We start from the raw sequence: 12,990 nt of genomic DNA, 5'->3' as shown, positions 1-12,990 counted from the left end.
CTTGCAGCTCCCTACATTTGAAGAGCAATGACCTGTTAAAGAATGTAAATACATCATCAGGAGAGGTTTTGAAGGTCGGCTTGGCATCGAGCAGCAGAGGCACTTTAACTCATTCCTGCTGCCTGTGCCGAAGTCTCAGGCCAGGAGCTTCTAACAACCCACAGGATCCGCGCTCTCTTCTCCATGGCATCTCCCAGCCCACTCTCATGGCACCGGCCTCCAGGTAGCACAAGCATTGCCATGACCCACCCTGCCTGGGAAGGGCAGAATAGCCAAGAGCCCTCCAGAATGGTTGGGTCCTGACCGCGGGCAGCCAAAAGAGAAGCTCACTCCTTGCACAGAGGAGCCTGCTTCCTCCCTGGTGGAGGAACAGCTCCCGTCCCTGCTGGTGACTGGTGTCAGGAGTCAGACCGTGAAGACCAGCCTTCAGGGACAGACAACAGGACACAGGCTCTTCCAGGCGGGTTTGAGGGCCAGAGACATCGGATTTCTTGGGCTCCCTTTGCTCCCCTCTGGTAAATGTAAAATCCATGCCTGAAACCCACTTCCCTTGAAAGACCCCCATCAGCTGCTTGGGCACCTCCTTCACTCTAATTCCGCAGTCTGATTGTGACACAAACTGATTTTTCTGGAAATCACAGATATTAACTGACTCCCATGCTCCCTTGCATCAGACACGATTGAACTGCATGCTGGGCTGATGCCCTGGTTCTGGAGTTCCCAACCCGCCTACCTGGCCTGCGTGTGGCACTTCGATGGAATCTGATGATCAGATCTGCATCTCCCACTTCAGACATGAGCCCCAAAGGAAGTGGTCTTGATTGTATATGCTCCCCTTGTTTTCAGCTTCTAGGACTGTGGGAAAATTTTCTTTCTACCCTAGACAGTGTTACTAACTGTGAAGCCCCCCATGCCCCGATCCTCTCATATCCTACACCTGGGCACCTTCACAAACTCCTGGCAGCGGCCAGGTGCCAGCACGCAGGCCCCAGCCCTCAGGCTGAGACAGAGCTGGCCTGAGGAGCCCACTGTCTGCACAGGGGGCAAGGCACAGAGGTGGGAGCCGAAGGGGCCACCAGCTGCAGCTCATCACACAACCAGCACACTAAAGGGCTCCGGTGGCCCCGCTGGAGTGGTGCCGTGTGCGGTTAAGAGGATTAATCCCTACAAGCCACACGGCCCTTGAGGCCACAGCCTCGGGTCAGGGCTCGCGAGTCTAGCCCTCACAGCCACTGAGGCAGGACAAGGGCCCTGAGGAAAACTGGGCCTTCGCAGTGGAGCCGATCCCCCGCCTGAAGCCTGGCACCTTTGCACGCAGATGCCACAGTAACCACTGGAAAACTCCCAGAGAAGAAAAGGGGGCCCACAAGGAAAACTGATGTGTCTGTGAAATTGAACTTTTTTTTACTTTTTCTGAGCCAGAGAAGCTGGAGTGGGGGTGGCAGAGGCCATCACAGGGCTAGAGAGCAGGCAGGAGGCACAGAGGAGGAGCGGGGCCAAGCCGGTGTGGTCAGTTGCCCCATGGTGACTCGGGGAGAAGCACACGGACAACTGAGGAAGGGGCCGGGGCAGAGGCTCACTGTGCCCACACAACACCCGGCCCCACCTTCCGTCCTCTGGGAGCTGGCTGTGCCAGGGCTTGCCTCCCGGCCGCAGCTCCCAGCCTGAGGTCAGACACCGCCCCTGGGAGAGCGAGGATCAGCTACTCCGCCACCCAGCCACCGGGCAGAGGGTCTCCGGGACACGAGACTTGCGTGGCTAAAACCACCTAAGTCCAGAACAAGCCTGTACAGAGTCCATGGGGACTCCAGAAACACAAGAGAAGTTCTGGGAGCCACTTTCACAGGTAAATCTCTGTCAGTTTTCTCTTCGGCTTTCATCCCAGAATTTACTGATCATAGGGCCCAAGTCTAGTCGCTCACAGCGCAGGACCCCAGGCAACTCCTTCACCCTGGTGACCAAGTCCCTCATTCCAAGCACTGGAAGGGCCGCCTCCCTCGGAGCGAGGTGATGGGTATGACACCAAAGCTCCCAGCCACTCTGTGACTTTGGAACCTCTGCCTCCCTTGCCCCAGGGCCCAGCCCTGACGGTAGGGGAAGGATCTGAACCCTCAACTCCCTCCACTGCCAAGGTCATAGCTTTACAGAGAAAGGAGGGTTACCTTAACACAGAAAGGGCAGAGCTCTAGGAAGCTTCCCACGCGCTCGAGTTGGTGGGGGCAGTATTTCTCAGCAACGGGACATCTCGACTGACTTGGGCCCAGGTGAAAAGGGAAAGCCTGTGATTTGGTACAACTTCTCTCCAAGCCAACAAGCCAAGACCGGAGCTTGGCAAGGAGACCCACAGTGAGCTGGACGCACTCTTTGTACTGGGACCTGGACACAGCTACTGACACCAGGAAGGAGGACCGGGATTCCTGACACAGGAGCAGAAAGCTGGGCGCACCCACCTGCCACCAGCCACTCAAGTTCAGGGCGATGCCTGAGGGAACCAGCAAAGGCAGATATGGATTTTACAGATGAGCAGCCATGCTTCTGATGTGACAGTTCTTGTGAAGAACACTGTGAGCTCAGATTCCGTAACCAGAATGCCATTTGTTAACCAGTCAGGTGTTACACAGAAAAGGGTCCCCATGGCTACTGGGCAATTGAATGTCTTAACTTTCAGTTCCTCTTTATTAGAGAAGTGACACCATGTTGATTTGATATGTGAATACACAGGAATGAAATGAAATAAGATTTTACAATGCTAGATAAATGAGATGGAGATCTCACCCTTCAATGCTTTTTTCTGTTTTGGTTCATTTTAATCATCTTCCTTTTTCTCACTTGTTTAAGAAAACCAGCTCCTGAGGCTGTTGAGAGGAAACACTGTTCCAGATGCACAGTGGAAAAGACAGAAAGGCAAAGAATTCTATGGCTACCAAGAAAACCAGTTTCCATTGTCCTGAGGAGGTAACATACCTGTAGAAATGATGGGCATTCCAGCTGCATTTGCCAACCATTCTTCAGACGTGTCCAGAACCTTCTAAAGACAACACACCAGTGAGAGAGAGTGAGGCCCTGGAAGACAAAATACGAGGGGAGATCAATAAACATTGCGTCTTACTTCCACTAACCTATCCTAACCCCGGAGGAGCCACACCTGTACAGTGGCCACCTTCTACAGCCCTGGGTGCCTGGAAGATGAAGAGAAAGCTTCTGGGGCCTAATGTTCCTTCCCCACAGGCACGTCAGAGCTGTGCAGAGCACCCGTTGCCCTGCGAAGCCAGCGCTTCCGGGCCGCTGGAGGGGCGGGCAGGACCTGCCCCTAACAGTGAGAGTTACCAGCATGCATGAGGCCAGGAAAAGAGAAAAAGTTGTCACATGGCAAACAAATGGCAGAGCCTGACTTCCAGGCCTGGCTCTTTCCCTCTACCTCTTGTCACCAGGATTTGGCGAGATTTGGTGTTGACAAAGCCAGCAGGGCTGAGACAGAGTGGGTGGGGAGGGTACTGGTAGGCACTTCCAAAGACAGCTTCCAGTGCATCCTTGGAGCTCAGAGAGCAACTGCAAACCTCACAGGCTGTCACGCAGCGGGTTCTCACACCATTAACTGACGAATTGTGCTCAATAGTGGGCAGACGACTATCTCGAGGACTCTGGGTTATCTGCCCATTAAATCAGATCGCAAGCAAACTGGTTTTCATGTAGCGTCTGCATCTCTGATCAGTAACTGTTCACCTCAAGTTTTTGTACTATGTACCCCAAAATGAATCTCGAAACAAAAAGTCAGCTGTCACAGCAGCAGCATTCATCAGCTGGGCGAATCCCAGGTCCCCACTGAGCACAGAGACGCCTTCGTAGCCACACACACCGCACCACGCACACACAGCACAAGCAGCCTTCGCCTGCTGAGGAGTGCACAGCTGAGGAGTGCATGTCCCCCAGACCAGCCCACAGGTCCTTTCTCACCTGCCCCAACCACATACACAGCCCTTATCCACACCAAACATCTCCTTTTCTTTCATGGACATATTGCCCAACACGTTTGGCAGGAAGACCCTGAAACAGAAGTGAGTCTTCCCCAAGCAGAAAGGCACAGAACTGGCTGGGATACCCTCCCAAAGGCCTTTTATGGGCCATGGCGTAAAGAACTCTCAAATCAGAATCACTGAAGATTCTACTCGGAGAAGAAGAGAGGTGATTGAGACCGCAGTCTGTCTGGGATCATGTGAGAGACTGCAGTCCAGATTCAGTCGGAGCGAGGAATTCTAATCAAACTGATCTGCAACAGTACCCATCCCACGTTTAACATTCGTGTTATGCCAGGCCCAGGGGTGAGCCCTTGCTTCACCTCATTTCATTCTTGCAGTCACCCTAGATGCTGGGCTTCTCGTCCTCACTTTAAACCTGGTAAAGCTGAGTCCCAAAGGGGAAAAGAGGCCTGGGGCTGGCAGGTGATAGAATCTGGATTCAAATCTAGAGGTCCTGATTACTGTGTGCCTTCTTGCAATTAAAAAATTACACACGCTGTTCACCATGTAAGAACTTATTCACTATATAAGAATTTGTTCTCCATGTAAGAACTTGTTTGTTATGCCTCAGAAGATTGGAGACTGATGAAAATTAGGCTTGGGGTGGATTAATGACTGTGCACTGAGCATTGACTCCCCTATACAGAATTTTATTGTTGTTAACAACCATTTGATCAATAAATATGAGAGATGCCCTCACAAAAAAAAAAAAAAAAGTATACACTTCCAATGGTAAAATAATAAGTAACCGGGATGTAATGAATATAGTCAAGATATTGTAACAGCTTGGTATGGTGATAGCTGGTACCTAGAATTGTCATGTATATAAATGTTGAATCACTATGTTGTACACCTGAAACTAATGTAATGTAATACTGTGTGTCAACTACCCTTCAATAAAAAAATAATTATCTACAAAATAAATAAGTAAATAAATAAAGAGAATATGGCATCTTGAAAGCCAAATTGACCATGAAAAAAAAAAAAAATTACACACGCATGCCTCCGAGAAATACGTTTGTGAGAGAGGAGATATTCGGTGAAAACAGACTGGGGGCCTTCACTTTTCGTAGATGTCATTCTTCTGTTAATACCAACAGACACTGTTGACCACATTTCTTCCACGCCAAGGCCTGCATGCTTCCGGTTTGATCTCTGACCTTGCAATATCACCAAGGACTTTCCTGGGGTAGCTGGCCGTCTCTTAGTGCCTCATTGCAAGATCCAAGCCTACAACAGTATTTATGGAACAATTATCTTGACGACCACATGAAGCACCTAACAAGGCAGAAATAGATATCTCTGTGTCATTTCAAACTGAAACACCACTTGCGGAAAATTAAAATCTACTTTGCTTCCAGTCCACCAACAATAGCACCAGGAAACCAGCAGGCCTGTGAAGCACACAGCCCTCCAGCATGGCCAAGAAGCCCTGTTAAGCAACAAACCTCAGAAAGAAATAGGGAAACTGAGTCCTGAGTTGAACTCACTTGAATTTCAACAAACACCCATGCCCACAGAACACATTTCCCCCTGGAGGGGTCAGAGCACATTCCTGAGCAGGGGACATCAGCCACTGAGGTGGCCTGGGCCTCTTGCTGCTCTAAGACTTCACCTTTCTGTTCCTTCCCACACCTTCTGTGCAGCCTATGCCCAGCAGTCTGTGTACTTGGGCAGGAACCTGGGGAAGCACAAGGTAGATGCCAGTGATAGCAGGCTGCCAAGTGGCACACACCGATTGTTTCCACAACAGGAAGTCGTGGAGGGAACTCACCCCACACTTACGTACCAAGTATCAACTACATGCAGGCACGGGGCTACAGCTGAATGGGACCTGTGGCCCTCACACAACCCACAAGCTTGCAGAGCAGATGGGCAGGTGAGCAGACACCGGCAGCCCCGCGTGGCCAGCACCGGGACGCAAGGCATGCAGAACTCTCTGGAAGGACCGGCGGTGCCCAGAACCAGCAGAGAGTGAGAGTCATGCTGAACCCCAGCAAAGCCTCTTGGAGAAACTCCTGAGCTGGGATGAGAAGGAGAAGCAGCCACCTTGGCGACGGTGGGGGCCCGGGGGACGGCGCTCCTCAGAGAAGGACCCGTATGTCCAAAGAACGAAAAGCTGTTGCTGCTGGGGGCCTGCAGCACTTGCGCCATCCCAAGCCCTGACAGGATAGGGAGCCACGCAGGGAGCTGGCAGAAGGCTTTTGCAGGGGAAGCAGGCCTCCCAGACCTTGGGGTCCAAGACCCAGCCTTCCCTGAGCACACCCTCCTTGTGGTGCTCCGGGGGCATCCAGAGAGGCCTCGGGCCAGCCTCTCTTGCTCTGCATCCCAGAAAGGGTCACCACAGTGAGAACAGTGGATCCCTTCTATCTGGGGGTCTGGAGTGAGTGAGAGGCGGCATCAGCCTTATCCAGTTTGGTCAAGGCAAATCCATGGAGAAAGTAGAATAGAGGTTACCAGGGGCCAAGGGAGGGAGACATGGAGAGTTACTGTGTAATAGGTTCAGAGTTTCTGTTTGAGATGATGAAAAAATGCTACGAATGGATAGTGGTGATGGTTGTCCAACATGTGGATGTACTTAATGTCACAGGGTTGTTTATATAAAAATGGCTAAAATGGGAAGTCGTGAGTTATGAAATTTCATGACATATTTTTTAACTGGCCAAAGCAGGAGATCGCCTAAATGGTCAGCCCTTCCTAACCCTGGAAAATAAAAAATAAACAATTTAGACATTAATCAGATACATAAAGGTTCAAGTCCAGTATCAGGCACACAGAAGATGCCCACTAATAATGGGTATCACCCTCACTGTTATTAGTGAATCCTGGTGGCTGTTCTTCTGATCTAAGTCATGAATGAATGTGTTAAGGCTGACGCACTGCTGGAGGGTTTCCATCACAATTAAGCATTAATTAACTTAACAGTCATGTAACTCCGCATAGTGGGTTTTCACGTCAAGCCTCTCTTTCCATTGCCTACTCCCATCTCCCACAATAAGCTGTTTACTGTTTCAATTATTTTAGTTCCAACCACTGTGATCACTAAACTTAAAATTCAATCAGGCTTCTAATTTTAAGCATCTTTTTTGTGTACAGCGCCAACAATTGACAAGCGTCCTGAATTTAACATCTGTTCCCAGCAGTAAATGGTTTTAAATTCGAGAACTGAAAACACATATAAGGTGATTATGAGCAGCTCTCGTGCTGTGATTCATGTCTCTGCATCAGCAACTCACTGTGCGGCAGCCACAGCTCCACACGAGCCCCTTGGAGGCCGAACAGATGGCTTGGACACCCCACTGCCACCAGAAGCCTTTTGACCAATTAAAAAAACCAACCTACTGTGCACCAGGAAACCTGCTGGACATTTTCACAGGCTCTGTCATATAAGCTAGTTTCCCCAGAACCAGAGTAAAACTAGGGTCTTTGGAGCAGTCTTTCCTGAGCTCGCACAGCCCTCTCTGGAAGTCTCTGTGATGTCCACAGCCAAGACCCTAGGAGGGAGGCCCGGCCCCTGCCCGAGCTGCCGGTGTCCTCTGTGCCTGTGTCCCCATCTGCACCGGCACTCCGCTGTTCCGTGGAAGGTGGGGCAGGGGAATCCAGCGGGAAACTGCCCAGCCGGGCTCGTGGACACAGGTATGAGCTTAGGAAAGAGGCAGAGCCATTACAGCCAAAGGTGGTTTTCATTCAGAGCTAGGAGGTGACACAGCAACTCAGACAACAGGGAATCATTAAGTGGAAAGAAAGAAAGAAAAAGGAAGGAAGGAAGGATGGCAGGAAGGGAAGGAGGGAGCATTTCTTTGGCCTAAATCAGATAACTATACGTAAGTTGGTAAGCTGAAGGGAAATGGGTACAAAATGCTAGAAATACACTCTCTTATTAAGGGTGTCTGAGATGTTCAATGAGGAATTTCAGATTCGTAGTTCTCTAGGACAGGGCTCCCTAAAAACTCCAGCCTTCCACTGGGCTTTCTAGAACTACAGCTCCATAATTTAAAAACTCTCCCGTGTCATCATCGTCTACTCAAAAGCCCTCATGCCTTCTCTGGAAACCCAGCTTCCCGTGGAGGACGCCACTTCCCCAGGCCCTTGGGCATGGGAAGTGGGGTCCCTCTCCTCTCTGCCATCATGTCACTTCCCACTTCCGTACCTCCTCAATGACTGGCAATTCATTCACCACAACTTGGGTCCCTGGCACTATCTTCCCCTCTTTCCCCCTCCTAGGTGACTGACACCCACATGGATGGCCCATCCTGCACCCTGACCTCCACTTCCTAGACCACCTTATTCCAGCGTCCTCCTCCTCTACCCCATGTGGCCACCCAGAGCCACACGCTAGACCTCGTCACTACTAGTCACGCCCCCTGTCAATAACTCAAGCCTCACCCTCAGGCCACAGCTCCTCCTTCTGCCTGATTGTCAGACCACTGCCTCTCTGGACACTCTGACAGGTCCTGGGCCTCCAGTCCTTCCCTTCCTCTTCTGCACGTGGTGCGGTGCAGGTGCATGAATAGAGAGGCCATTCCACTTTTTCATCTTGTAAATTTCAGCTTCTATTATTTCATCAGGAAGGATAACATTGACCTTGACTTCGGGTGTTATGTGTACATGAATTTTTTTAATCACGTCAAAAAATTATATCCATCTTTGGAGAGATGGTCATGAAGGTCCTTACTACATTTGAGCACAAATATGAAAGGAAGGAAGAGAGGGAGCCACAGGGCTTCCTGGGAAGAACATGCCAAGTAGTATAAACAGTGACTCCAAAGGCCTGAGGCAGCAGAATGTCTGGCAAGTCAGAAGAACAGCAAGGAGACCAGCACAGCAGGAGCAGAGCGACCAAGGGATGGTGGGAACAAAGTCAAAGAAACGGGGGACAGGGAGGGAGAAGTGGTGACCAGTCAGATCTGTTCTGAAGACCGCAGTTTGAAGGTAGAACTAACTAGACAAGAGAGAAGGAAAGGAAGAGAGGAGGGGAGAAGGGGAGAGGGAGGGAGAGAGAGAAAGATTCAGAAAGACAGACAGAAAGAAAAGAATGAAAGACAGATGATAGATAGATAGATGGATAGATGATAGATAGTTAGTAGATAGATAACAAATAATAGGTGATAGCAGGAGAGCTGACAGACGACGGATCAACAGAATGAAGCAACTGCATATACATGCCCAAAGCACATCCACAACCTACTGCGTGAGAGGCATATCATAGAGCAGTTTTTATGATCCTTACACTAAAAATATTACATGTTTACACATGCATAGGAAGGTATTTGGAATGTACACTCTCAACAGCTAACAGTGATTTCCTCTGACAAATAGGATTAGAAGACTGTAAGGTGGGGAAAAGATCATCTTTTACTTTTTATGCATTTTTGGTTTACACAATGGGTGGATATGATCATCGCTCACGCTGAATGGGACACAGCATTCGGTACTGAGCACCCGTCCCCGAGCGATGAACGCTGGGGCTGGATGACCTCTTCCTGGCTGAGTCACCAAAGGGGCCAAAGATCAGATGGTCTATTGGACCTAAAGAGCCTCTCCGGCCTTGGGCCTCCTCCCCGAGACAGTCTGGCGGGATGCTGTCAGCACGCTGAGCTTCAGCTTCCTCCCTGGTAACACAGGGATGAGGGGACCTGCTCCACTGGAGGGTGGAGATGATGCATGTGAAGTGTGCGGCTCAGCACCCGGCGCAGAGACACCCAATAAGCACCAACTTCCTGCCCACCTCCCCAGTAAGGAGTCCAGGGAAGTCCCTGAGGAAGGGCTGCTCCCAAAGGCTCAAAATGCCCTAATATTTCAGGCTCTGGAGAGACAGGAAGGTTTCTGGGCCAAAGGGGATTCCAGCAACCTACCCACCAAAAGGTAAGTGTCTCCCTCACAGGTAAGGGCAGAGCTCCCTCCCGCAGACCTGCTCTGGAGAAAAAAAGAGTAGAAATACCCTCCCTTTGCCAGTAATGACACACATGGCTGGACTCCCTGAAGTGCCAAGTCAAGCTTAGAAGTCCCTGACAATGTGGATTTCCTCTCTGGGCTTGAAAGAAGGCCATGGGAAAAGGGAAACAAAAGCTGAATGCTATTTGTCAAAAATCATTAATGCTTTCTGAGAAGCTTTAAAATGTGCATGCTCTTGCCAAATGTCAAGAGTTTTGATCTCCATTTTGGCCGGAAATGATCCATTCCCTTCCTAATGCAGATACATGGTTTTCTTGCCTCAAACCTGCCCAGTCAGATGCAGAGCACATTCTTAATTATTTTGAAAGGATTTAAAATGGAGCCATAAATCTCTGCTTTGACACAACACGGTGATTTGACCCCCAGATATATCATAATGGGTTATTAACAATGCTTCCCAAGTCTATTGAAATTTTTTTTCAAAGCTATTCACTAATTAATAGCTGCTCTCACAATGATCATTTTTGAATAATTATGGAACTGTGCCACATTATTTTGTGATGAGAACATAATTATGTCCATTAAAATTATTTGTATAGCTTTAACCTTCGGCCAGAAATAAATGAGGCTAGTCTGAAGGTAACACAAACTCCGTGACGATACCTAGAGGTTACTGCCTCTACGACACTTGCTTCTCAAAGCTTATTTTGTGGCCCACAAACTAAGACTTTGTCCTTCAGCTTTTTCAGGGCCCCTGGAAGTAAATGGCACTGAGGATGTGCCTGGGAGGGAGGGAACTCATGATCTTCCTGGCTTCCCATCTCCCCCTCTGTGGCCACCAGGCTGCTCCCCCTCAGCATCTGGTCACCTCCTGCATGGCCCCCCAGCCACTCATACCTTCAGCCCACCCTCTTGGCCGAGCCCTTGACATTCAGTTTATGCAAGGCACAGCCTTCACAAACTCCCGCTCCTGGGCCCTTGCCCCACTTCCAGGGACAGGCAGGACCTGCTGGAAGGCCAGTGCTCGTCCCACTCGTCCCTGTGTCCAGCAGCATGCCTGGGACTGAACTTGCCTGTCCAAAGGGCCATTACCAGGTGCGGAAGGTAGGGACAGCTGCTGAATGCACGCTTGCACTTGAGGAGCAAGACCGGGGGACGTGAGGGGCCTTGCCTTTTCATGTCAATAGACTCTACTTTCTGCTGGGAGCATCTTACGGTGTGCTGGGGGTCTCCGGAGGCGTTTCTGACAGCCATCCCAGTAAACAGTCTCTCCAAGGTCCTGGATGCCTCTTGCCTCAATTCCATGGGACAAACTCACACTGAAAAAATACTTGTCATGTACCTGAAATTCTCACTTAACTGGACGTCCTGCACTTTATCTGGCAGCTCAAGTTGGAGATGAAGTGCAGGCAGGTGAGCACCTGTAGGGCACCTACCCGCCCGGCCCCGGGGGTCTCCCTCAGTCCTAAGGCACAGTCTGCTGCATGATCACCCTATCCTCAGAAGCCACAGGCCAGATGTGCTGGGCTCAACTCAGGGCTTCGCAAGGCCAGAAATGAAACCTGACTTGGCGGTCTTTTTCACCAAAATAACTATGTCATCTCCCCTGAGGCCCTGCCACTCTGTCTAGGTCCTCCACTCACCTACTTGGTCTCCTGCCTAGTGTTCACCTTCTCTGCCTTTTCTTCCCACCTTCATGCTCCTGCCAGCATCTCTAGCTGTGGCCACAAGAGACTTCACCACCTGAGGTCACAGGCAGGGGAGAAGAGAGCTCAAAAGGCGATGGCCCTCAGCACCGGCTCCCCAGAACTTCCTCTGCACTCTGTGGGAGCTGGCTGTGGGTGGCGAGGCCGGGAGAAGCGATGGCGCTCTGAGGCATTCAGGCTTGTCACCTGTCTCCTCCTCCTCCTGGAACCCAGGAGGTCTCCCCGGGAGAGGTGCCTCCTGGCAGTTCCCCAGATTTATTCTTTCCTTGGCCAATGAGTATGTGTTTGTTCTACCCCTACCATGTGCCAGGAACTATGCTAGACGCTTGGGATAGATCAGACAGAAAAGAACAGAGATCACTGTTTTGTAGCACTTACTCATGGAATAATCTGGAAATGCCAAAGAGCAGCAGCAAAACACTGACAGATCAAAGTGAAGCTCAACTTTTACCACCTATGTGAAAAACAGGCAACACTGACATGGATTGAAAATATTAGATTATTTCAAGAAGAACAGAGAAACCAAATAATTCAAACACGCTAAGAACACTAATAAATACACTTGAGGTTGTTCTCTGTAGAAAACCAGACTTAAAATAGTCACATCTCTGGCAAATAAAAAAGATAAAAAATTTAAATGATAAAGCAGATACAAGAAAGAATCAAAAACTCTTGGATGATTTTCTGGAAAAAATATAAATTATCAAAGTCAACCCTATAAGAATTTCGTAAGACCGACATCAAGGAAAAAGTTGAAAAAGTTACCCATTGTTTGCTTTTCTAATTTATTTTAAGAAACTATCATAAATCTAACACCAAAATGTATTAGAAATAGTAAAAATAAGAAAATACTATAGCTCCTTCTCATTTATGGAAGTAGGTATAATAATCCTAAATGCCAGAAAACAAAATTCAACAGAATATTAAAATAATAATAAAGTAGGGTGTTTCCCAGTATTTGCAAAGATGATTTAGTGTTATAAAAATAAACTCAAAATGGATTAAAGACCTAACTATAAGACATGAAACCATAAAATTCCTAATGGAAAACCTAGGCATTAAACTCTTGAACATCAGCATTGGCAATTTTTTCCTGGATACATCTCCCCATGCAGAGGAAACAAAAGCAAAAATAAACAAGTGGGACTACATCAAACTTCTGCACAGCAAAGGAAACCATCAGCAAAGTGAAAAGGCAGCCTATGGAATGGGAGACTTTATCTGCAACCAATAAATTCAATAAGGGACTAATACGCAAAATATATAAAGAATGCATACAACTCAACACCAAAAAGAAACAAATAATCCAATTAAAAAATGGGCAGAAAACGATCTGAAAAGACATTTTCTTGAAGAGGATATATAGATGGCTA

At 49.0% G+C, this 12,990-nt stretch overlaps 1 pseudogene; it reads right to left on the bottom strand.

Annotated features, from left to right (window-relative positions):
• LOC130680360 (protein Shroom1-like) overlaps positions 1 to 12,990 on the bottom strand; it is a 345,760-nt pseudogene that overhangs the window by 296,447 nt on the left and 36,323 nt on the right.

This window comes from Manis pentadactyla, chromosome 13 (assembly GCF_030020395.1).
Source record: "Manis pentadactyla isolate mManPen7 chromosome 13, mManPen7.hap1, whole genome shotgun sequence".
Classification (NCBI taxonomy): domain Eukaryota; kingdom Metazoa; phylum Chordata; class Mammalia; order Pholidota; family Manidae; genus Manis; species Manis pentadactyla.
This window is presented reverse-complemented; position numbering and strand designations above follow the sequence as displayed.